Source organism: Hylobates moloch, unplaced genomic scaffold, assembly GCF_009828535.3.
Source record: "Hylobates moloch isolate HMO894 unplaced genomic scaffold, HMol_V3 SCAFFOLD_14, whole genome shotgun sequence".
NCBI classification, from domain to species: domain Eukaryota; kingdom Metazoa; phylum Chordata; class Mammalia; order Primates; family Hylobatidae; genus Hylobates; species Hylobates moloch.
The window spans coordinates 83,534,944-83,559,200 of NW_026652289.1; the positions used below are offsets into that span (position 1 = coordinate 83,534,944).

The window sequence follows — 24,257 nt, forward strand, 5'->3', positions numbered from 1 at the left end:
AGGGAGCACTGGATGCCAGGTAAGCAGTCAGAACAAGTGTGATTGATGGAATTTAAGGAGAGGTGCTAGCTGAGCCTGGGGTGTGCATTACCTTTGAAGATGTATACACTGGTGCAGTCAGGTTTCAGAATATGTTTGCATGAATGAGATTGCAAAACTTAATGGTTAATACAACCTTGGATTCAGACAGGGTGCAGTGGGATGGCTCCTGTGTGGTCCATGATGTCTGGGACCCCAGCTGAGAAGCCTTGAAGACTGGGGCTGGGCTCATGCAGAGGCTTATTCTGGAGCTGGGTCTGGATGACTCAAAGATGGGGACTGCTAACTGGAGTGCTCACATGTGGCCTCTACACGTGGCTTGGCCTCCTCACAGCATGCTGACCTCGGTGTCATTCTTACATGGAGCTTCAGGACTCCAAGTGTACATGTTCTAGTGAACGAGGCTGCATCGCCCATCTTTAGCAGTCACACTGCATCCTGTCTGCTGTATTCTATTGAACCTAGCAGTCCTGAGCCCACTGAGAAGCAAGGGCACAGGTCACAGACCCCCTCCTCTCACTGGAAGGGCTGAAAAGGTCACATTGTGGAAGAGACACATTGCTGGGACCATCTTTAGAAAACACAGCTTGCCACAAGAGCCATTATTTAACTGACTAAACAAGAGGCCGATGTATAAACCCACTTTGTAAATTTGCCATACAAAATATAATTGCTCAGTACATCAAGAATATTTGTACCTACAGTCACTGTATTCCTTCCTCTGTGGAAAGTTGACAGAAGCTGTTGACTTTTTAGAACATGAACATGCAAGACATTGAATGGCAGTGGCTAGCGTCTCCAACCATCAGATCCAATGACAGCCCTCTTTTCTATAGAGATGTACTTGGCAAGCAAACTTGATGGAATACTCAGAGGCTCCCTTTGCCCTTTCTCCAATACAGAAGGCAATTTGAGAAGCTCTTTCTTGCTTCTTGATCTTATTAAAGAAGATCTCTTTCAATAACTCATTTTAGCTCATCTTTTCTCCCCATATGCTGTACTTCAGTGGTTTTCTGTGAGAAATCCCTCCTTAGTGTCTTTCCCAGGTGGTGATGTCTTCAAGAACCACTGAGTGCTGGGCTGCGGAGCCCACAGATCTGGAGTCAGGTAGCCACCTTCCCACAGCTCCCACCAGCTCCTGCCAGCGCTTCTAAGTATTGAATAGAGGGCCTGCCTACCTGCCAGGGAGGCTTGATTTAGGTTTTTTATACTTTTTTTATTTTAAATCAGAAATTTAATCTATAGTAAAGTTGATTTTCTCCTCTTAATTTCCAAAAGACAGCCATTTCTTAACTTTGTAGAAGAAGCCCCATTTTAAAAATGCATATATACATGTAAATAAAACACGAGCTGGTTGAATGTTTAGTGTTTATTGTGTGTGTTACTAGAAGTGAAGAAAACAGCAGGAAATCTCTTGAGGTGAGTGAAATTGATGCATGGATGCTTTATTTTTAAGTGATTTTATAAACCAGAGGGGCAGATACTACAGAAAGAGTCATTTCCTGACAGCTGTCGCGGCTGGCCTGTCTACTTCTGCCATCCTTGTTGGTTAATCACCCCAGGCACTCTCTTCTTGGTTTGAGGATGACATGCTACCTCCTCGGAGGGAGCAGATCTCAGCACTTTGTCCTGGACTGGGTTGTGAAGGCTTCTGGGGTGCACTGAGAAGACTCCAAAAGCCCTTACCAGAAGCAGGCAGTGTGTGATTCCAAATCACAGGTTGAGGTCGGCAAGAACCTTGGAGAGAGTGAGTTCCAAACCCCCATCTTACCGACAACAGATCCAGAAGGACCAAGGCCTTCCTTGGTGCATGGTACCCTCTGCACCCATCTCCTCCATTTCCCTCTCACCCACCCCTAGGGCTCCAGAGTGGCCCGGAAAGAAGACTCTGGTGTCCACATCCTAACAGTGACAACCTAGGCCGATGTTCAGGAAGTTGCACTAGGAACCAGAAGCTGTGTTGTACAAGGAAAACAGTACATTGAGATCCTTTCCCAGGCTCTCAGACCCAGACTTTTTTCAACACACAAAGGCCACGGAAAGGAGATTTCTTCTTCTACCTGCTGCTTTACCGTCAATTAGCTTGTACACAGGAACGGTGCATTGTTTTTTCTTGTAAAGCAAATGCTGTTTATATGAAATAATTTGCTCCATTACATCAAGATAGTTCTAATGGAACAGGTTGGCAGTGTGAGAAACAGAGGTGTCTCCTGTAGCCTCTAAAAATGTGGATAAAAAGCACATGTTGCCTGGACGCCTTCCAGTGAAAGTTTAAATCAGTGAAGCGTACTTTTCAGATTGCATTAGTGCCAGCGTGACAGTTCCTGAGGAGAGCTGTTTTTCAGAGTTCTGAGCCCAGTTTCTGTTTTGGGTGATAGTGCCATAAAGGAAATGGAACCCAGGGACTCCAGGAGGTGCCCTCGGCCTTTTGGTTAAATAGCGCACCTGGGTGAGGAATGTACAGTCTTAACTCTGGAGGAGAATTCTGGAAGAGAGTTACAGAGGGAAGACAATCTTCTAAAATGTGACCCAAGCTCTGCTGTGGAAATGGAGTATTTAGATATATTAAAAATTCCTAAAATAATGTTTCACATTCATCAAGTAGAGTTTATCCATTCAAGATGTAGCTGTTTCCCCAAGCTTCCATTTCTGTTTAGTTTTCCTTCCACGGTGCTGAAATATTGCATTTTTACCCCGAGAATTCATGTCTGCATTGATCTGCATTCCATTAATCATGTTTAAATCATTAAACGGAATAGTGAAGACATTATACTTGATGGTGGGGCTGGGAGCGGGGAAAGGAAGAACAGAGAAATAAATGAATCCCCCACTCAGTGTGTGCGTGTTTATGTGCGTGTGTGTGTGTGTGTGTGTGTGTGAGAGAGAGAGAGAGAGAGAGAGAGATACATCTTGTTTACTTTTTCAATGAATTAATTTCACTTTTTCCTAATGTCCCTTGGCTAAGGAGAGGCTTTTCTGCCCAGGCAGGCAGTCCACGAATCCACACAAGCGCTGAAACACTCTGTAGCCTGCAGACCAGCACCTGCAGCATTGGAGCGGGCATCCTAAACACTAGGGCTGCCTCCCGAGGGACAGAGCCCTGCTCCGTGCCACTGTGTGCATTGTATGTAGTTCAGGGCATTGGTCAACTAGAGCATGTGCTATTTCGTTAGGTAAATGGAAATTTTTTTCCATCTCTCTTTCCTTTGGATATACAATTTGCAGTGAGTGAGTTTGCTGTTCCTGGTCCTTCCCATCACTTTGAGGGATCCAGATGGAATCCCCCAGCTGCACCCCATGGTATATTTCTCCTCACCTGTTGTCTGTCTGTGGTTTTATCTGTGAAGATTATTGCTACAAAGTGACCAGTCAGAACCATCCCTGCTGACCCCCGGAATTCCTGCAGAACAGCCTTGTAGACAAGGTATGGGCTATTGAGTTCCTTGGGTATGGTACTTGTACCCCTCTCTCTATGCGTATTCTTGGGCTCTTGTCCTTAGAATTACTCTCTGCACATTCGGCCATTCCCATGGTGCTGATGACTGGGCAGATCAATCCCCCAGCCTGGGCCTCTTCTGGAGACTGATGATACCCCTAGATCCCGCTGTCCCACACATGGCCGGCCACCAGAACCGTGTCTAAGAGCCACTCCATTTCCTCCCATCAGCCCATCATTTCCACCTGTGTCACCCGCTGTGCTCATCCTCTCCCTCACTGCCCTCTGCCACTGCATTGGGTGCTTGCAAATGCTGCAGCCACTTGTGTTCTTTGCTCTCAATTCTGCAGCTGCCCCCTTGCCAGGCTCTGCCTTCAGCCTCTTTGCACACAGCTTTCAGAGTTTGTGGGCTGCCCCCAGAACTCCCTCACTCAGCCCCCTTTAGGCAGAACCCACACACCCATCTACTCCAGGGGCTGCCATGAGATCTCTTCCATGTGCATCCAACATGGAAGCCCCTGCCTGGTTGCCTGGGGGCCTGGGCTGAGGGTGGGGGGCGGGGGGCCTGCAGTAGCACCTCAGCCTCTGCACTGCACTCCACACACACTGCCTGCTCTGTGCTGGTGCCCACAGGCCAGCGGCCTTCATGGGGTGAAGAAGGAGGACGTCCGTCCATTTTCTGTCCATCCTGAGTGCCAGCGCTGACCCAAGATCCTGGCAACCCCACAGTTCATCCAGGGTCCACATGAAGGTCCTAATGCCCACTGGGTATGGATCGCATTTAATTATGGTTCAGCATTGACCATTTGGATAACCTTGAACCAGGGAGTACCAGTCATTGGGGTACTATAGACTGAATATTTGTGTCCCTCTCAACCTAACCCCCAAGATGATGGGATTGGGAAGTGAGCCCTTAGGGAGGTGATAAGGTCATGTGGAATGGGATTAGTGCCCTTATAAGAGAGGCCTGAGAGAGACCCCTTGCCAAAAGGTTGTCGTGAGGATGCAGGGAGAAGTCACCGTGTATGAACCAGGAGCAGGGCCCTGGTCAGACTTACTCTGCCAGCACCTGATCTTGGAATCCCCAGCCTCCAGAACCATGAGAAATGAATGCCTGTTGTTTATGAGCAACCCAGTTTATGGTATCACATTACAGCTGTCCAAATGCACTGAGCTAGGGGGCAGGTGGCCTTGTAACAAAATGCTCCATTTTACAAAAGGATTAATGATAGGAACCTATTAGATAACAAGCCTCCCTAGTATGCGTTTAAAGCCCAATTTCACTTACTAGCGAATGCCCACTTTCAGGGACAAACTAACATAAACAGTTCAGCTCACACCCCTGAGGAGTGTTGTAAGGACCCCCGGTTCCTTCAGACCCTGGCAGTCACAGTGCACTGCAAAGCTGTTAACACACAGGCATGCACTGTTTTCCTTAGTATTCCTAAGTGTTGGGGTCTTTGCCTTTAATTGGGTTGTAGCTTTAGTAGAGGAAGGCAGGTCTCCACTGAACTGGGATGCTCCTGTCCCCACATACCTGAGGCTGAATGCAAGGAAAGGTGAACCTTATTAGGACAGGGCAGCTGCCACTTCTTACCAAGGAAGGAGAGAGTGGGGAGGGGCCACGTGCTGTCAGATCTCTAGTCACACCACAGGCTGTAGGCAGCCCCGTCCCTTGCTCCCACTCTCCCCACAGATTCTGGCAGCCACCATCCAGGAGATACGCTGAGCAAGAAGACCCAACCAGAAAGTCACATCAAGAGCTTGGCCCTTCGGAGCATTCCCGCAAAGCCCGAGTGGTTAGGAAATACATATGTCGCTATCTGGAAGTCCCACACTGGAAGTATTATGTGGAATAAGCTTAAGACACAGCCAGGCCATTTGCCAGGCCCTACTGGGAGCAGCACCAGGTGCTAAGGGGACCTGGCCTGGGGCAGCTGTCAGGGGCAGCCCGAAGCGTAGGCCCAGAATGCACCTCCCCTCTCCCTGCATAATGACGGGGCGCTTCTGCAGTGTGTGGACAGGTGCAGGTGGCTGTGTGGCAGTGGCACTCTGTCCCTGCACGGCGACCGGGTGCTTCTGCAGTGTGTGGACAGGTGCAGGTGGCTGCGTGGCAGTGGCACTCTGTCCTTGTACTCTTCCCTGTGTGTCTTTCCCTGGAAATGTTCATCAGTTCTGTGTGTGTGTGTGTGTGTGTGTGTGTGTGTGTTTTAACCTCAGATATTAATTTGGTGACTTCTGGACTGCAATTAAGCTTTGAATGCACTGCTGCTGGAAATCAAACATGAATTTGAGAAATCAAACCTCTCCCCTGGGTGTGGCTTGGCTTTTCCAGTCCCAGGTTCAGCTGATTTAGAGCCTGTCCTGAGGGATACACTCACATTCTTCCCTTTCTCGCCTCCCGCCCCTGCTGCCTTGCCCATGTCTACACTCATTCCTTCTGGCGTCCAGGAGCAAATCTTTTCCCCTTAAACTACAAGCCCATTCAGTAGGACTGGGTTAGGAGAGTAGTATCCTCTGTGGGGAAAACAGATCACGTTTTGTTGCTTAAAAAATTCGGCTTCAAAGAGTATTTTCCTCCTAGATATCTGCACAGTTGATCTTCAAGCTTTCGCACAAATGTCATCTCAATGAATCTCTTAAATTTTACAGCCCACTTTCCAGACACCCTGTCCTGCCCAGCAAGCCAGGTCTTCTGTTGTAGTCACAGCACTTACAGACTCATAACCTACTGTTTAATTTACTTATTTTTTTCTCTGTTCTTATTGGAGTATAAACTTCACAAAGGCAGAGGTTTTCATCCACTGTTGTGTGCTGAGCACCTAAAATAATCCTCATTACATAATTATTCATTGAATGAATGAATATGTGGCTTTTGTTATTTTTAAATGAATCTGCAGTGTTGGTCTTAAAACTGCCTTGGGTCCGTATATTTTGGCATTTTATTTTCTTAAGCAGCTGAGTCTTTCAGAAAGCGAATAAAGATGATTAGTGTAGTCAAAGTGAAACTCCATAAAACTTTGGAATGGGTAAGTGTTGAAGAGGGGGAAGTGTGTGTGTGTGTGTGTGTGTAAATGCACGGACATGTGAGCGTACACACATGCATGCATAGGTCAGAGGAGAGGATAATGTGTTTGGGTGTGATGTTGTGTCTCTTTTTACAGTAGTATCACCTTTTTTTTTTTTTTTTTTACTATCTTTTCAATCAAAACTGTTCCACCGAGAAGGCATTGGGTTGTCTTTGCCTGATGAGATGGCCTGACCCCCACGAGAAGGCCACGACAATATCACAATCCGCTTGGGTGGTCTGTGGATCCCCCTGGGTCGTTGACTCTTAATTTTAAAAGACAAGTGTTATAAGCTTTTGCTGTTATGGTGAAAATATATCTTCCTTTCCTAAATTAAGGGGAAACTTAAGTGGCTGATAGTATTTCCCAGACAACAGGGATCATGTTTGAAGCCTTGATAAAAAGTGTGCAGAAAAATCTCTGGATGTGGCATGGAAACTGATGTTGCTGTAATCAGCAACTAGCAGTAAGTATCTGAGATCCCTCTCTGGAGATGCACCTGACTGCGTTTATGTGCCTGATACTAACATGTCCTCATTAACAGAGTGTGCTGGGGCTGGACTGGAGCTTTATTTCAGAGTGGCAAGTTCAAGCCAGAATGTTTCATGGCAGGCAGATAGTCATTCACTTTCCTTCTGGGCTGGTCTTTCAAAGTTTTCTTTTTCTCCTCCATAGAGGACAGTATTTTCCAAGGTGTTCAGATTTTTTGGTGATAAGACATTTTAAAGCAGTCTAAAGCATCATGAAGAGCCGGCAGGAGGCCCCTAGGTGCAAGGCATAGGGTGATCGCAGGGCTGGTTACGGAGCTGTCCCTGGGCTGACTCTGACTCACCTGGCAGTGGGCAGCCTGCTTCAGCCCGTTCCTGGGCTGCAGAGAGCACCTTGCTCATCGGAATTTGCTGCTGTCCCATGGTTTTTTGTATGGCCTGGGAAACCACTGAGCAGCCCTCAACTCCAGAATGCATTTCCATGGAGCTCAACTGGGAGGATTTTATTTGGGGAAGAAAAGAAGCCTCTCAGACTATTCTCTCATAATGCATGGCTGTGTGGCTGCTCTGGGCATGTCTTCAGATAGCCGGGTTTTTACTTTTTACCCACTGTGCCATTAGCTTCATTTCAATGACTGATAAAGTGTTCTTCTTGACAATTAAACAGTGCATTTGCTGATAATTATTTCTTTTTGTTGTCAATTTTAAAGGTGCTGGTCAACAGATTGTGAGTCGATTATAAATTGCCTCTCCCAACCTCCCACTATCTCATTCACTATTTGTATGGCATGTTAAGATGTTTTGAGGAGTGGAGCATTTACATAGCATCTGTTGATCGACTGCAAATGTGTGTGTGTATTTCATATATTTAAACTCATCAAAAACTCCAGCATCCAGCTTGCTATTCTCACATTTCAGATGAAAAACTGAAACACAAAGATTAACAAAGTCCCCTAAATTTATATAGATGGTTAATAGTGGAAGCTGGGATTAAACTGGTCTTACAGATTACATGTTTGTATCCCCTCCCCCAAATTCATATGTTGAAATCCTAACTCCCAAGGTGATGATATTAGGAGGTGATGCCTTTGGGAAGTGATTAGGTCACGAGGGTGTATCCCTCATGAATGAGATTAGTGCCCTCATAACGGGGACCCCAGACATTCCATTGCGCCTTCTACCATGTGAGGATGGGGAGAAGGCACCATCTATAAAGGGGTAGCAGGCCCTTATCAGACATGGAATCTGCAGGCACCTTGATGTTGGACTTCTACCCTCCAGAACTGTGAGAAATTGTCAGTAGGCTACATATTCAATGGTATTTTTGTTATAGCAGCCTGAACTAACTAGACTAACTGTGGAAGATGTCACTTCACCAGATAATGAATTCTGTCAAAGGACATATCACTCATCTTAGCAAATGTCAATATGTAAATGTTTTATATAAACAAAACTCCATCTTCAGTTTCCTGCATTTTATCATTTAAATGGAGTACATGCTAAATAATCATTCATTAAATGTTTCTAGAATTTATATTCATATATACAGATATATAGATAGGCTTATATCTACATATTAAAATATACATATCTGTAATTATATTAGCCAGGTAATATCGAGTAACCAGTAAAATCAGCTAAAAATTGAAAATAGTACAGAAAAACACCACTTTCAACATTGTTAATATGAAACAAAGTGTTTTTGTAGCATTACTTGACGCTATATACAAACTTCTTTAATACATTGCAAATTAACAGGTAAAAATGGTTGTACATATTAACCACAATTAGAATTTAAGATAGCACATCTAGATATATTTGGGCTTATAAAGTATATTGTAGGTGCTATTTGAACTTCATATATGTGTAATATACATAAAAGGAATATATTTTTCTTTTTAAGAGTTTGTTTTTATATGCTTTTATTTCAAAAAGTAAACTTTGCTGCACATTGAAATCAGCTGGGGGGGTTTCAGATGTCCTAGTGTATGGCTGTCAGTCCCAGTCATTCTGATTGAATAAGGTTTAATCTGTGTATTGGGATTTTACCAAGCTACCTAAGTAATTCTAATGTGCAGCAAACTTTGGGAATCCCTGGTGTATGCAGTGCATGAAGAATCATCAGATTTAGTGTCTGTGTATGCCCCACAACTCATCATTTTTTTTCATTTATTCCTTTACTCACTGTACCCTTGCCAACTATCTGTCAGGGATTATGCAAATGCTAGGCACATAGAGGTGAATGAAAAAGGCATAGCATTGCCCTCCTGCAGTTTTAGTCTATCAGAGGGATATAAACAGTTTACAGGTAAATAAATCAACACTCTAAAATATTTTTTAAAGATTGTGGAAAGTGAGAAGGAGGTCATGAACAAGAAGCTGTTAGGGAGGATAAATGTAGGTCCAGGCAGCAAGACAACATGGATGAACACTACAAGTCAGGAAGGAGTTTGGCAGGCTCTAAGGCCAAACAGAAGGCTGAAGCGTCCCATGGGAGAGTCTGAAGAGGTTGGAGAGGGGTGTTTTGCAGGGGCTTTGAAGCCATGCTAGTGACTTTGGACTTAGACTTCAAACATTGTGATGCTGTTGGTTATTTTAGGCTGGGGGGCTGGGGTCAGAGTGGAGGTGGAGATGGAGATAAGGTTCTAATTAACCATTTTAAAAGTTCTTTGTGGTGGCTGTTGCATTCATTCAAGTAAGGGATGATAGTAACCTGAAGAGGAGTGGTGTAGTAGAAGTGCATTCATGATATATTTGGAGGAACCCACTGACGTCACTGGTGAATTGCATACGTGATGCAAGGAAGAGAAAGGAATCAAGGACAATTCCAAACGTTTGACCTAAGCAATCATGTAAATGTTGATGTCATTTGGTGGGAAGGGAGATGGTTCATGGGCTGTTGCCAGTGGATGTGGATTTGGAAGTAAAGTCAGTATTTCTATCTGGCATATTAAGCTTGAGATGCCGGATAGACATCTAAATGGAGCTGACAAATAGATAGTCTAATAAACCAGTACCCATACCAAGAAACAGAACATAAGCAGCTGGACAGAAACGTTCTTCTTCCTCTTTCAGTATCTACCCTTCTATGACCTTGTTAAACTCAAGTGTTGGTTCTAGTAATTTTTCTGTAGATTTTTTATAATTTTCTAAAAAACTCATCTGTGAGTAAAGTCAGTTGAGATTTATTTCTTTCCAATATGTATGCCTTTAATTTGTTGTTCTTATTTCATTGGCCAGAGCCTCTGGTACAATGTGGACCATGAGGGGCAAGCGCAGGGGATCCTTGCCTTGCTCTTGATCGTAGGTGTAGAGCATGCACACTTGCATCGTCAAGTCTGATGTAGGCTGTGAGTTTTCAAAGATGCCCTTTGTCAGGTTGAGGGAGTCCTTTTATATTCTTAATCTGTTGAGAATTTTTTATGAATAGATGGTAGATTTTGTCAAAGGCTTTCCTGTATGTTCTGTATCTAGTGAGATTATTATTTGGCATTTTCATTTATTCTGTTAACATAATATCATTATTTTCTAATGTTAAACCAACCTTCCATTACTGGAATAAATCCAAATTGGTCATGGTGTATCTTTTTAAATATGTTGCTGAATTTGGTTTGCTCATATTTTGTTAAGACCATTTATGTCTGTGTTCATGAAGGATATTGGCCTATAGTTTCTTTTCTTTGTCTGACTTTGATATCAGACTAAAGCTAACTTCACAGAATAAGTTGAGCGGTGTTCCCTCCTCCAGTATTTTATGAAAGCATTTGTGAAGGATTAATATACTTTCTTTAAGTCCTTGGTAGAATACACCAGTGACACCATTTCAGGGTGTACTTGACTTTGTGGGAAGAGTATTATTACCAGCTTAATTCCTTTGCTTGTTATTGATTTATTCAGATTTTCTACTTTCTTATTGGATAATCTTTGGTAATTTGTATATTTGTAAGAATTTGTCCACTTAATGTGAGTTTTCTGACTTTTTTACATAAAGTAGTTCATATTCCCATGTAATTAATACTTTTGGTGTCTGTAGTTTTGATAGCAATATCCCCCCTTTCATTCATGATTTTTGTGATTTCTGTGCTCTCTTGAATTATTGGTAATCTGACTAAGGGTTTGTCAGTTTTGTTAATATTTCCAAAGAGCCAACATTCGATATTTTATTTTTCTGTTTTCTGTCCTGGTCTTCGTTGTTTTCATTATTCTGCTTTTGTGTTCAGCTTGCTTTTTTTTTTCTAGTTTCTTAAGGTGGATGCTTAGCTTATGAATTTCATACCTGTCTTTTCTAATATAGTTACATTTTTAATTTTATTTTTTGAATTGGCATACCGCAAAATTGACTTTTTGTTATATAGTTCTGAGTTTAACACACTTATAGATTTTATTTAACCACTATCACAATCAGTGTGTGAAACAATTTCATCACCTGGCAAAACTCCCCCAAGCCGCCCGTTTGCAGTCAGCCCTTCCTTTACTCCTAACTAACCCCTGGCAACCACTAATCTTTTCTCTGTCCCTATAGTTGTGCTATTTTCAGGGTGTCATAAAAATGGAATCATATGCTGTGTATTATGTTTGGACTGGCATCCTTCACTCAGCATAGCAGATTTGAGATTTATCCTTGTTGTGTGAAATCAATAGTTCATTCCTTTTTATTGCTGAAAAGTATGTCATTGTGTGGATGCACCACAGTTTGTTTATTCATTCACACTGTGAAGGATATTTGGGAGGTTCTAGTTTGGGATTATTACAAATAAAGTGGCTATGAATATTTGTGAACAGGCATTTGGGAAAACTAAGTTTTCATTTCCCTAGAATAAGTATCTAGGAATGAGATTGCTGTGTCATGCATAAGTATATGTTTAATTTTATTTAAAAACTGCCCAACTATATTCCAGGTAATTTTTGCTTCATGTAATTTGAAGCTCTGTTGTTAGGTGCATACACATTTGGGATTGTTTTTTCTTTTTGATGAATTGAACCTTTTATCATTACATATTATCTCTCATAATCCTTGGAATTTCCCTTGCTGTAGTCTACTGTATCTGATGACAATATATCTGATGTTAATAGAACTACTATAGCTTTGTTTCCATTAATGTTTTCATGACATATCTTAGGCCATCATTTACTTTTGACCTACTTATTTTGTTGAACTTAAAGTGGATTTCATAGAGAAAGCATATTGTTGAGTCTTATTTTTAAATTCATTCTAATAATCGATGTCTATTAATTGGTATATTTCAGCCCTTTGCATTTAATTATCGATTTGTTTGTACTTAGATGGACAGTTTTTTGTTATTTGTTTACTGTTTGTTCTTTCATTTTTGTACCTGTTTCCCCTTTCCTGTCTATCTTTGGGATGCTTGAATTTTTTTAGTATTCTATTTTAACTTTTCTGTTTTTATATTCTCTTTGTATACTTTTTGGTGATTGTTCTAGAGATTACAATATTCGTACTTATTTTTTCACAGTCTGTGTAGAACAACATGTAACTACTTAATATGGAATCTAGAAACCTTACCACCATATAGGTCCCTTTACTTCACCCCCTTTATGTTGTAGGTGTCTTATGTATTACATCTGCAGACACTGAAAATGCCACCAGTGTTATCACTTTTTTTTTTTTTTTTTTTTGAGATGGGGTCTCTGTCACCTAGGCTGGAGTGCAGTGGAACGATCTCGGCTCACTGCAACCTCTGCCTCCAGACTCAAGTGAGTCTCCCACCTCAGCCTCCCGAGTAGCTAGGACCACAGGCATGTGCCACCATGCCCAGCTAATTTTTGTATTTTTGGTAGAGACAGGGTTTCGTCAAGTTGCCCAGGCTGGTCTCAAACTCCTGAGCTCAAGCGATCCACCTGGCTTGGCCTCCCCAAGTGCTAGGGTTACAGGCATAAGCCACTGTGCCTGGCATCACTTTTAGTTTATAGATATTGTATAGACATTATGAGGCCAAACCACGCAGCCCTCTATGCTATACAAGTCGGTGGCAGGGCCAATGGTTGTGCCGAGACTCGCCACTGCCCGGGCTGCTGGGCCTGAGTGTTGCCTACACCGCCATGGATGCCACCGGGCGCTGACAGACCTATGGAGAGTCGGGTTGTGCCTCCCGGGCCTTATCGGGCCACCAAGCTGTGGAATGAGGTTACCACATCTTTTCGAACAGGAATGCCTCTAAGAAAACACGGACAACACTTTAAAAAGTATGGCAATTGTTTCACAGCAGGAGAAGCAGTGGATTGGCTTTATGACCTATTAAGAAATAATAGCAATTTTGGTCCTGAAGTTACAAGGCAACAGACTATCCAACTGTTGAGGAAATTTCTTAAGAATCATATAATTGAAGATAGCAAAGGGAGGTGGGGATCAGAAAACGTTGATGATAACAACCAGCTCTTCAGATTTCCTGCAACTTCGCCACTTAAAACTCTACCACGAAGGCATCCAGAATTGAGAAAAAACAGCATAGAGAACTCTTCCAAAGATACAGTATTTTTAAATTATGAAACTCATCTTGTAGAACTCCTAAAAAGCATGGATTACATTTATCTCAGGAAAATGCCGAGAAAATAAAGCATGAAATAATAAATGAAGATCAAGAAAATGCAGTTGATGATAGAGAACTAAGCCAGGAAGACATTGAAGAAGTTTGGAGATATGTTATTCTGATCTACCTGCAAACTATTTTAGGTGTGCCATCCCTAGAAGAAGCCATAAATCCAAAACAAATAATTCCCCAATATATAATGTACAACATGGCCAATACAAGTAAACATAGAGTAGTTATACTACAAAATAAATCAGATGGGTATTATCTGGCATGAAGTGCCTAGCAAATTGGCCAAGAAGCAATGATATGAATAATCCAACTCATGTTGGATTTGGACGGCATGTATTCAGAACAATCACAGATTATTTTCTAGATCTCCCTGAACCTCAACTTACTTTTGAATATTACAAATTATTTGTGAACATTTTGGTTACATCTTAATTTTTGTTTCATTTCCCGGTAGTTATTTATGGCTACATCACAGTTTAAGATAGATCCAGTGGGATACATAAAATCCAAGATGATCCACAGTCTTCAAAATTTCTTCACTTAAACAATTTGAATTCCTTCAGATGAACTGAGTGCCTTCTTCTCAGTCTGCTTCATAGAGAAAAAAAGAACAAAGAAGAATCAGATTCTACTGAGAGACTACAGATAAGCAATCCAGGATTTCAAGAAAGATGCGCTAAGAAAATGCAGCTAGTTAATTTAAGAAACAGAAGAGTGAGTGCTAATGACATAATGGGAGGAAGTTGTCGTAATTTAATAGGGTTAAGTAGTATGCATGATCTATCCTCTAACAGCAAACCAAGGTGCTGTTCTTTGGAAGGAATTGTAGATGTGTCAGGGAATTCAAGTAAAGAGGCATCCAGTGTCTTTCATCAATCTTTTCCGAACATGGAAGGACAAAATAATAAACTGTTTTTAGAGTCTAAGCCCAAATAGGAATTCCTGTTGAATCTTCATTCAGAGGAAAATATTCAAAAGACATTCAGTGCTGGTTTTAAGAGAACTTCTACTTTGACTGTTCAAGACCAAGAGGAGTTGTGTAATGGGAAATGCAAGTCAGAACAGCTTTGTAGGTCTCAGAGTTTGCTTTTAAGAAGTAGTACAAGAAGATTCAGTTATATCAATACACCAGTGGCTGAAATTATCATGAAACCAAATGTTGGACAAGGCAGCACAAGTGTGCAAACAGCTATGGAAAGTGAACTTGAAGAGTCTAGTGCCACAATCAATAAAAGACTCTGCAAAAGTACAATAGAACTTTCAGAAGATTCTTTACTTCCAGCTTCTTCTATGTTGACTGGCACACAAAGTTTGCTGCAACCTCATTTAGAGAGGGTTGCCATCAATGCTCTACAGTTATGTTGTTTGTTACTTCCCCCACCAAATCATAGAAAGCTTCAGCTTGTAATGTGTATGATTTCCCGAATGAGTCAAAATGTTGATATGCCCAAACTTCATGATGCAATGGGTGCGAGATCACTGTTGATACATACCTTTTCTCAATGTGTGTTATGCTGTGCTGAAGAAGTGGATCTTGATGAGCTTCTTGCTGGAAGATTAGTTTCTTTCTTAATGGATCATGATCAGGAAATTCTTCAAGTACCCTCTTACTTACAGACTGCAGTGGAAAAACATCTCGACTACTTAAAAAAGGGACATATTGAAAATCCTGGAGATGGACTATTTGCTCCTTTGCCAACTTACTCATACTGTAAGCAGATTAGTGCTCAGGAGTTTGATGAGCAAAAAATTTCTACCTCTCAAGCTGCAATTGCAGAACTTTTAGAAAATATTGTTAAAAACAGGAGTTTACTTCTAAAGGAGAAGAGAAAAAAACTAAAACAGTTTCAGAAGGAATAGCCTTCGATATATCAGAAAAGATTTCCAACCAGGAGAGTGAAGCAGCACTTTTTGGTGACAAACCTACAATCAAGCAACCAATGCTGATTTTAAGAAAACCAAAGTTCCGTAGTCTAAGATACTAGCTGAATTAAAAATTATATAATACTTGTGGAACTTTGATAAATGAAGCCATATCTGAGACTACTCAAAAGGAAGTCTGTCATTAATAAGGTATTTCTAAATAAACACATTATGTAAGGTAGTGCCAAAATAGATGTTTATCAATGTGAGACTCCTAGGAAACTAACTAGATCTCAATTGAGAGCACATAACATATACTTTTTGTTTTTAACACAGCTATCCAGTAAGGCTATCATGGTGTGTGCTAAAATTTTATTTACTTGAATTTTGAAAACTGAGCTGTGTTAGGGATTAAACTATAATTCTGTTTTTAAAAGAAAATTTATCTGCAAATGTGCAAGTTCTGAGATATTAGCTAATGAATTAGTTGTTTGGGGTTACTTCTTTGTTTCTAAGTATAAGAATGTGAAGAATATTTGGAAACTCAATGAAATAATTCTCAGCTCCCAAATGTTGCACTCTTTTATATATTCTTTTTCCACTTTTGATCTATTTATATATATGTATGTGTTTTTAAAATATGTATATATTTTATCAGATTTGGTTTTGCCTTAAATATTATCCCCAACTGCTTCAGTCATTCATTTGTTCAATATATATATTTTGAATTATAATTTTCGTAGTCTATTAGAAGATGGGGATGTAAAAGAAGTATAAGGCAATCATATATTCATTCAAAAGATATTTATTTAGCAACTGCTATGTGCCTTTCATTATTCCAGATATGCGGAGACAATGATAAATAAAACATATCTCTTCCATAAGGTATTTATTTTTTAATCAAGGGAGATACACCTATCAGATGCTTAAAATAACAACATTACCCACTGAAATCAGGGCGTATAGAATCATTCAGCTAAAGACTGACTTCTATGATGATGGAACAGGTCTCTAAGCTAGTGGTTTTCAAACTGGTGCACATTAGACTCACCTGAGGAGTTTTAAAACAGCCTATATGCCCAGGGCCTAACTTTTACTAATTAGATCTGAATTTTGGGGATGTTGTATAGGGATTAGTATTTTTTTTAATCTAGGTGATTCCAATATTCAGCCAACTGTGAGAATCAGTGGCCTAAATGCTTTTTATAAACATTTTTAAAGTGTCAAGATAATGGCACATTGACTTTATTTTTTCATTGGAAGAAAATACTTGCCAAGTATAAATGACTCTCATCTTAAAACAAGCTTCTTCAGGTTTCTGCTTGATTGACTTGGTACAAACTTGAAGCAAGTTGCCTTCTATTTTTTACTTCAAGATTGTTTCATATCTATTCCTTAAGTGTGAAGAAATATATAATGCCTGGGTTGTAATAAAATCTTAATGTTTAATGACTATTCTCATTTCTCAATGTAATTTCATACTATTTCTCTATAAAATGATAGTGTTCCATTTAACATTACTGATTTTTATTAAAAACCTTGACAGAAAATTATAAATTATAAATATGACTTTATCCTGGCTATAAAATTATTGGACCAAATTGAATTCTTTCTAAGGCATTTGTATACTAAAACTTTTATTGCTTATAGATATGTAAAATGTGGATTAGGTTGCAAATTGAGATTAAAATTATTTGGAGTTTTGTAACAAAAAAATATGAGAAGAATCTATTATATTATCCATATATGTACCATTTCTGTTGCTTTTTATTTCTGAAGCTTCAAGTTTCCCTCCCGTGTCATTCTTGTCTGAGAAACTTCCATTAACATATCTTTCAGAGCAGCTCCATTGACTAATTCTCTTCAGTTTCTTTCATCTGAGAATATCTTTGTTTCCTCTCCATTCTTGAAGATTATTTATACTTAGTATAGAATTCTGGGTTAACAGTTCTTGTCTTTCATTCCTTTAAAAATGTTGTGCCTCTGTGGTTTCTGATGAGAAATCTGCAGTCATTCAGAGGGTTGTTCTCCTATTTATAATGCGGTGATTTTTCCTTGCTGTATTCAGGCTTTTTGTCAAAAATCTTGTCTTTGGTTTTCAGCTGCATGATTATGATTTGTCTGGGCCTGGATTTCTTTTATTTTCTTTTGCTTGGGGTTCCCTGAGTGTCTTAAATCTATAAATTTGTCTTTCACTAAATTTGGGAAGATTTCAGCCACCATTTGTCAAATTTTCTTTTCCACACCAGACTCTTACTCCTTTCTTGGGACTTTGATGACACAAATGTTCAACCTTTTGAATTCTTTCCCTCAGTTTCCTGAGTCTCTTAATTTTTTTTCATTTTTTTCTCTCTGATGTTCAAATTAGATAATTTCTATTGATTTCTCTTCAAGTCCAATGACTTTCCTCTGCTATCTCCATTCTGCCATTTAACCCATCTAAAGAACATTTTTTACATTTCAGCTATTGTATTTTTCATCTCTAAAATTTCCACTTGATTCTTCTTTATATCTTTTGTTTCTTTACTGAGACTTCTTTTTGTTGTTGTTGTTGTTGTTGTTGTTGTTGTTGAGATGGAGTCTCGCTTTGTCGCCCAGGCTGGAGTGCAGTGGCACGATCTCCGCTCACTGAAACCTCCGTCTCCCGGGTTCAAGTGATTCTCCTGCCTCAGCCTCCTCAGTAGCTGGGATTACAGGTACATGCTACCAGGCCCAGTTAATTTTTGTACTTTCAGTAGAGACAGGGTTTCACCATGTTGGTCAACCTGGTCTTGAACTCCTGACCTCAGGTGATCCGCCTGCCTCAGCCTCACAAAGTGTTGGGATTACAGGCGTGAGCCACCGCGCCTGGCCGACTTCTGTCTTTACATTTGTTTATTCTTACATCTTGGAGCATGGTTATTATAGCTGCTTTTGTCTGCTTTTGCCAATATTTTTGTCATCTCGGAGTAGCATATGTTGTTTTTCTCTTTTCTTGTAGTAAAGGTTTTCCTGGTCATTTGTGTACCAAGTAATTTGGATTGAATCCTGGACATTTGGAATATTACAGACTCTATGTCTTATCATAAGGAGAATATTGATTTTGTTTGTTTTATCAGGCAATCTACATAGTTAGGTTCAGGCTTCAAGTTCTGACCCTTTTAGGGATGTGGTTCCAAAGTTGAGTCTGTTTTCAGAGCTTTCACAATGCTATTTGGATCCTTCTATAGCTTATGCACCACTCAGTGGCAAGCCTGGGACCTGGATGGTAGCTAGTCCTATAGTTCTATAATCAAAGCCTTTGGTATACTGTTTAGGGTTAGATTCGTGCATGCACAGCTCAGAGGTGAGCCAGAAGATCACACCTCACTTTACAGGGTTACTTTCTTGAGCTCCTCCTCTTCACAGTCTTTCTGGTTCTTTATGCTCCTTTCAGTGTGCTTTGATCAGATAACCAGGGCTTTAGTGTCCCTGCTTTGTCTTGTACTTTATGACTTTATCTGTGTGGGGGTTAAGTGGTGGGAGGACAGAGAAAAAAAAGCAATGAGGATTTGCTCCAAGCCCTTGAGACCACAGCTTCTGTGAGCAGAGAGGAGAATTCCCCTCCCTCAGAGTTTTAGGAACATGCCTGGAAGCTGTGGCCACCACTCCTGCCACTGCAGAATTGCTACCACATCATTGATTTTACTGTTAGTTTTGAAAAACCAATTTGGTTGAGATATAATTCACGTATTATAATTCACCCACTAAAAGTACAGTTTATTGATTTTTAGTATATTCGCAGATACATGCAACTATTCGCACAATTTAATTTTGGAACACTTCATTACCCCAAAAAGAAATTCTTACTCATTACCAGTGACTTACACACATGCCTCCCGCTGTAGGCAACCATTAATCTATTTTCTGTCTTTACAGATTTACCAGGGCATTTTATACAAATGGCATCATATAATATATTATCTTTTGTGTTTGGCTTCTTTCACTTAATGTTTTCAAGGTTCATCCATGTTGTAGTAAGTACCAGTACTTTCTTCCTTTTCATTGCTGAATGATATTCAATTGTATGGATATATCACATTGCATGTATCTATTCATCAGTTGATGGATATTTGGGTTTTTCTACTTTTGGCTAATATGAATAATGCTGTTATGACAATTCATATACAGATACGTTTTCATTTCTCTTTGGTATATACCTAGGAGTAGAATGTCTGGGTCATATGGGAATTCTATGCTTAACTTTTTGAGGAACTGCTGAACTGTATTTTGAAGTAGCTGTATCATTTTATGTTCCTACCAGCAGAGTATAAGATTTCCAGTTTCTCCACATCTTTGTCAACACTTATTATTGTCTGTCTTTCTTATTATACCCATCTTAGTGGGTGTGAAGTTATATTTCATTGTGATTTTGATTTGCATTTCCTTAGTGACTAGTGATATTGAGTATCTTTCCATGTGATTATTGACTAGTTTTATGTATTCTTTGGAGAAATATCTGTTCAAATCCTTTGTCCATTTTTATTGGTTATTTGTTTTTATTATTGAGTTGTATATATCCTATATACAAGTCCCTTATCAGATGTACATTGTGCAAATATTTTCTCCCATTCTGTAGGTTGCCTTTCCACATTCTTGATAGTGTTCTTTGAGAAAAAAACTATAAATTTTTGTAATTTTGGTGAAGTTCAATTTATCTGTTCTTTTGTTGATTGTACTTTTGTTATTGTACCTACAAAATTATTACCTAACTCAAGATTACAAAGATTTACTGCTATGTTTTCTTCTAAGTTAAGTGTTGTTATGCTATCGTCTCTTAGGTTTAGGAGGCCCATGATCAATCTTGTCTTAATTTTTGTGTACAGTGTGAAGTAAGGATAGAACTTTATTCTTTCACTTGTGGATACTAAGTTGCCCGACCACTATTTGTTAAAAAAACAAACAAACAAAAAACTGTTCTTTCCCCACAAAATTATCTTGCTGTTCTTGTAAAGAATCAACCAGATACAAATGCAAGGGTTTATACCAATACCATACTATCTTAATTATTGTGGATTTATCGTAAATTTTAAAGTCAGAAAATGTGAGTTGTCCTTTGTTTTTCAAGATTATCCTGGGTATTCTCAATCCCTTGAATTTCCATATGAATTTTAGGGTCAGCTTGTTAATTTCTGAAAAAAACCCAGCTGGAATTTTGAAAGGGATTGGGTTGAATCTGTAAATTAATCTAAGCAGTATTGCCATCTTAGCAACATTGCATTTTCTGGTCCATGAATATGGGATATCTTTTAATAGCAACACTGGAAACTGGAAGACAATGGAAGATAACTTCAATGTGTTCAATACAAAACCCTGCAAAACTAAAATTCTAATTCCAGTGAAAGTATCTTTATAAAATGAAGGGAGAAGAAGTGAGCATTTGGTGACAGAGAGTATAGATAAATCTTCAAAGATTGTTGCTATAAAGGACAGCATAAAAAGGAGTGGTAGCTGGAGGGAGATATGAAGTTGATTTTTAAGATGAGCAATTTAAAAACATCTCATATAGAGAAGAAGGAAGTGATGAAACTGGAAATTGGGGCTAGTTGGAAGGATGATGTCCCTTAGTAACTTTTAACAGATGAGGAGGGTAGCATCCAAAAGGAGGTAAGGTGAGAGAAGGGTGAAGGATGAGGGTACAGAAGCTGAAGAATAATGATAGGAAGATCAAGAGTTCTCCATTAGACCACTGTGTGGAGTAGGTAGCAAAGTTATAAGGGAGACTGAAGGGAAAGAGTTTGTTGGAAATTGGAGAAAAACAGAAAAGTATGAAATTGTCATCTTGGGGAATAACAAAGTGAAATTTCCATGAAAATAAAACAATTTAGCAGTTTTTAGTGCCTATATGATATAAATTTGAAGACAGTCTAGTTATCAGAGTTCTAAGATTTTTTTCCAGTGATGTTCAGGTTTGGTACAAGTCCAGAGTAAGTGATGCGGAGTAGAGGGAAGCATGGGCGAGGCATGAATATTATGTGTAAAAGCATGGCTGTGGCCAGGTGTGGTGGCTCACGCCTGTAATCCAGCGCTTTGGGAGGCTGAGGCAGCAGGATCACTTGAGGTCAGGAGTTTAAGACCAGCCTGGCCAACATGGCAAAACCCTGTCACTACTATACAAAAATTAGCCAGGCATGGTGGTACACACCTGTAATCCCAGCTACTCGGGAGGCTGAGGTAGGAGAATTGCTTGAACCCAGGAGGCAGAGGTTGCAGTGAGCTGAGATCACACCACTGCACTCCATCCTGGGTGACAGAGCGAGACTCCATCTCAAAAACAAAAAAGCAAAAATGCATGCCAATGTGGTAAGCCATGATCTATTAGGTGAGGCAGTTAAAGAAGCAGGACTCAGAAGGAGGAAAGTGTGAGAAGTAACAGGATCAGCAGAATGTAGGCCCTGAGAAGGGCAGACTCATGCACACATGGCCATTGGATACCTTGCAGAAATTAGTAATTCTCTTTGGGGTAGGTGCCAAATAAGTGGTACTTGACTCTGGCCACACATTATGGTCATCTGGGGACCTTTAAAAAATTTATCAGTGGGATTCAATCAAGCCCATTGGTTCAGGATCTCTGAGCATTAGTGTCTTTTAAAAGATGCTCAAGTGATTCTAATACACAGACAGAGCTGATAGCTGCTACAAGAGAGCATGGAGTGCTGGAGACCTCGAGGCCTGGAAATACAGAGCTGCTGCCTTGCACAGCTCCCAATGGCACATTGATATGGACTGCAGTGTCCCTGAGTAGAGGGTTATAGCAATCTTAGAGCATTTTAAGATTGACAACCCGTGAGAGGAGGTGTAGACCCATTAAATTATTAGGGATTTAAAATATCTAGAGCAGCAGTGATTCTAAACCCTGGCGAGGAGGCAGGTCAGAAAAACACTTCAATGCCTAGATAGCATCCCAGACATCAAAATCAAAATTACATCAAAATCACTGTGGTTGAAGCCCAGGCTAAATCAGGACATTGAAAAAGCTCCCCAGTTTTTTTTTTGTATGGGAAATACTGGATGGGGTGCAGTGTTGGGTGGAGATTTGATGATTTCTGATGGAGTTGTGTTGAATTTGAGGAAGTTGTGCTTCATCCAGTTGGAGATGTCAAAGAAGCCATTAGCTCCAGGTCTGGAGCTTGGCAAAGTCTTGAGCTGAAGCAAAATAATCCTCCCTACTATGGGTGAATTGTTGATTGCTATATATTTTTAGAACATATTAGTTTTGTGATGTTCCAATGCAAGTCATAGTCTTTATAAATGACCATGTCTGCTCTCGTGTTTAAGCAGTATTCCCATAGCTGGAGAGGAGAATACAGTTCTGGCACTGATGTGGGATGCTTATAAAATGCAGTTAGAAGAGCATCGGGGAAGAGAGGTTTCTGCAGAGTTTGTGTGATCGTACCTGCTAATTTTAGAGTCAAAGGCCCAGATTGGAGAAAGACTCAGTAGAATGAGACCAGCTGAAGCTCCTGACTTACACAGCAGGGTCTTCTTGGCCGTGTGCCCAGAGGGCGATGACCACATGCTTAGCAGGAAGGCACTATTGTTTCCTGTTTTGCTTGTTTGTGTGTTTGATTTTTTGTGTGTGTGTCACAGACATGTTGGTATTTCCTTTTATCTAAATGATACTATCCATTTCTACAGTTTTATATCTGTTTAAGAGGAAGTAGCTATCTTGAGGTAGTTTTTGAACTTTGACTACATGACTTTTAAGGTCCCTCAGTCCATTTTGATAATTTGTCAACATTAAAAGTAAATGAAAGCTTACGTTTTAGGATTCATATGAAATAAAAATCGAAGACATTTATTTTTGTGAGTTCCCTTAAAATATGTCAAACTACCTAGCATTGAATATTGTTGTGCTTGTTCAAGTGAGAATCTAGCCATTGTTGTGGGGTGACACAGTTCTTGCCACATCTGTTCTAAGGATCATCAGTGGATCAACCTCATTTGTGAAGCCTCTTCACATCCTCATATTTATTTTTGTGGAATATTTGTTTACTCAAGGCACTGACAATGCTCAAAGAATTCTATAGAATTATTTTAAAGGTCTTCCTTATTAAATTCTAATTTACCATATAAAATGCTTTGTCCAGATGAAAGTGACCCACAATTACACTTTGAAATGTAATTGACATTTCATTAGTGACTGTGGGTTTGTGTCTTGGAAGAGAGATTTTGTCTCCTTAGGGCCAGGGTGGCCCATGGTACAATTCCAGGGGAAAATGTTGCAGCTGGCTGGTAATGTCTAGGGGCTGGCTCCCAAATCTCCCTGTTACATTGTTGATTAGTCTGTATCTCACGTTTTTATTTATGTATTTCTGGGGTTATTGGAAATAATATTGCAGTTGCCCTCTTGACCATTGTGTTTAAGTGGTAGCAGTAGCAGTGGTGCTAGGAGTGGTCTAGTGAGATCTAACCTCTAGCAAGTCCTTTCTCTGCACCAAGAACCCTTTATGTGTTTATGTATATTATTTCTTTTCATCTCTACAGTAACCCTATGAGGAAGGTGCCATTGCCATCCACGTTGTATAAAAGAAGAGATGAAGTAACTTCCCCAAACTTTGGGGTTAGAATTGGATCCCTGGCTGTCTGGGCTCCAACTTAAGTTCCCTGGAGATTCAGCACTAGGAGGTGCAGGATTAATGAGATCTGCTTCTGCCCTAGAGAAAAGCAGGAACTGGGGCATGGGAGTGGATATGACAGCACAGTGAAGTTGGGCTCATCTGGACAAACACAGAGGTTAAAGAGCCTCCATGTGATGTGTGCCTGTGCCATCTAACCCTGCTCA

General features: G+C 40.2%; 1 protein-coding gene and 1 pseudogene across 1 annotated transcript in view; both read left to right on the top strand.

The window, feature by feature from the left end:
- Nucleotides 1–24,257, top strand: part of OTUD7A (OTU deubiquitinase 7A) — a 392,070-nt gene that overhangs the window by 85,195 nt on the left and 282,618 nt on the right. The gene's annotated exons all lie outside the window — the stretch shown is intronic.
- On the top strand, nucleotides 12,476–16,085 carry LOC116482131 (DEP domain-containing protein 1A-like; annotated as a pseudogene).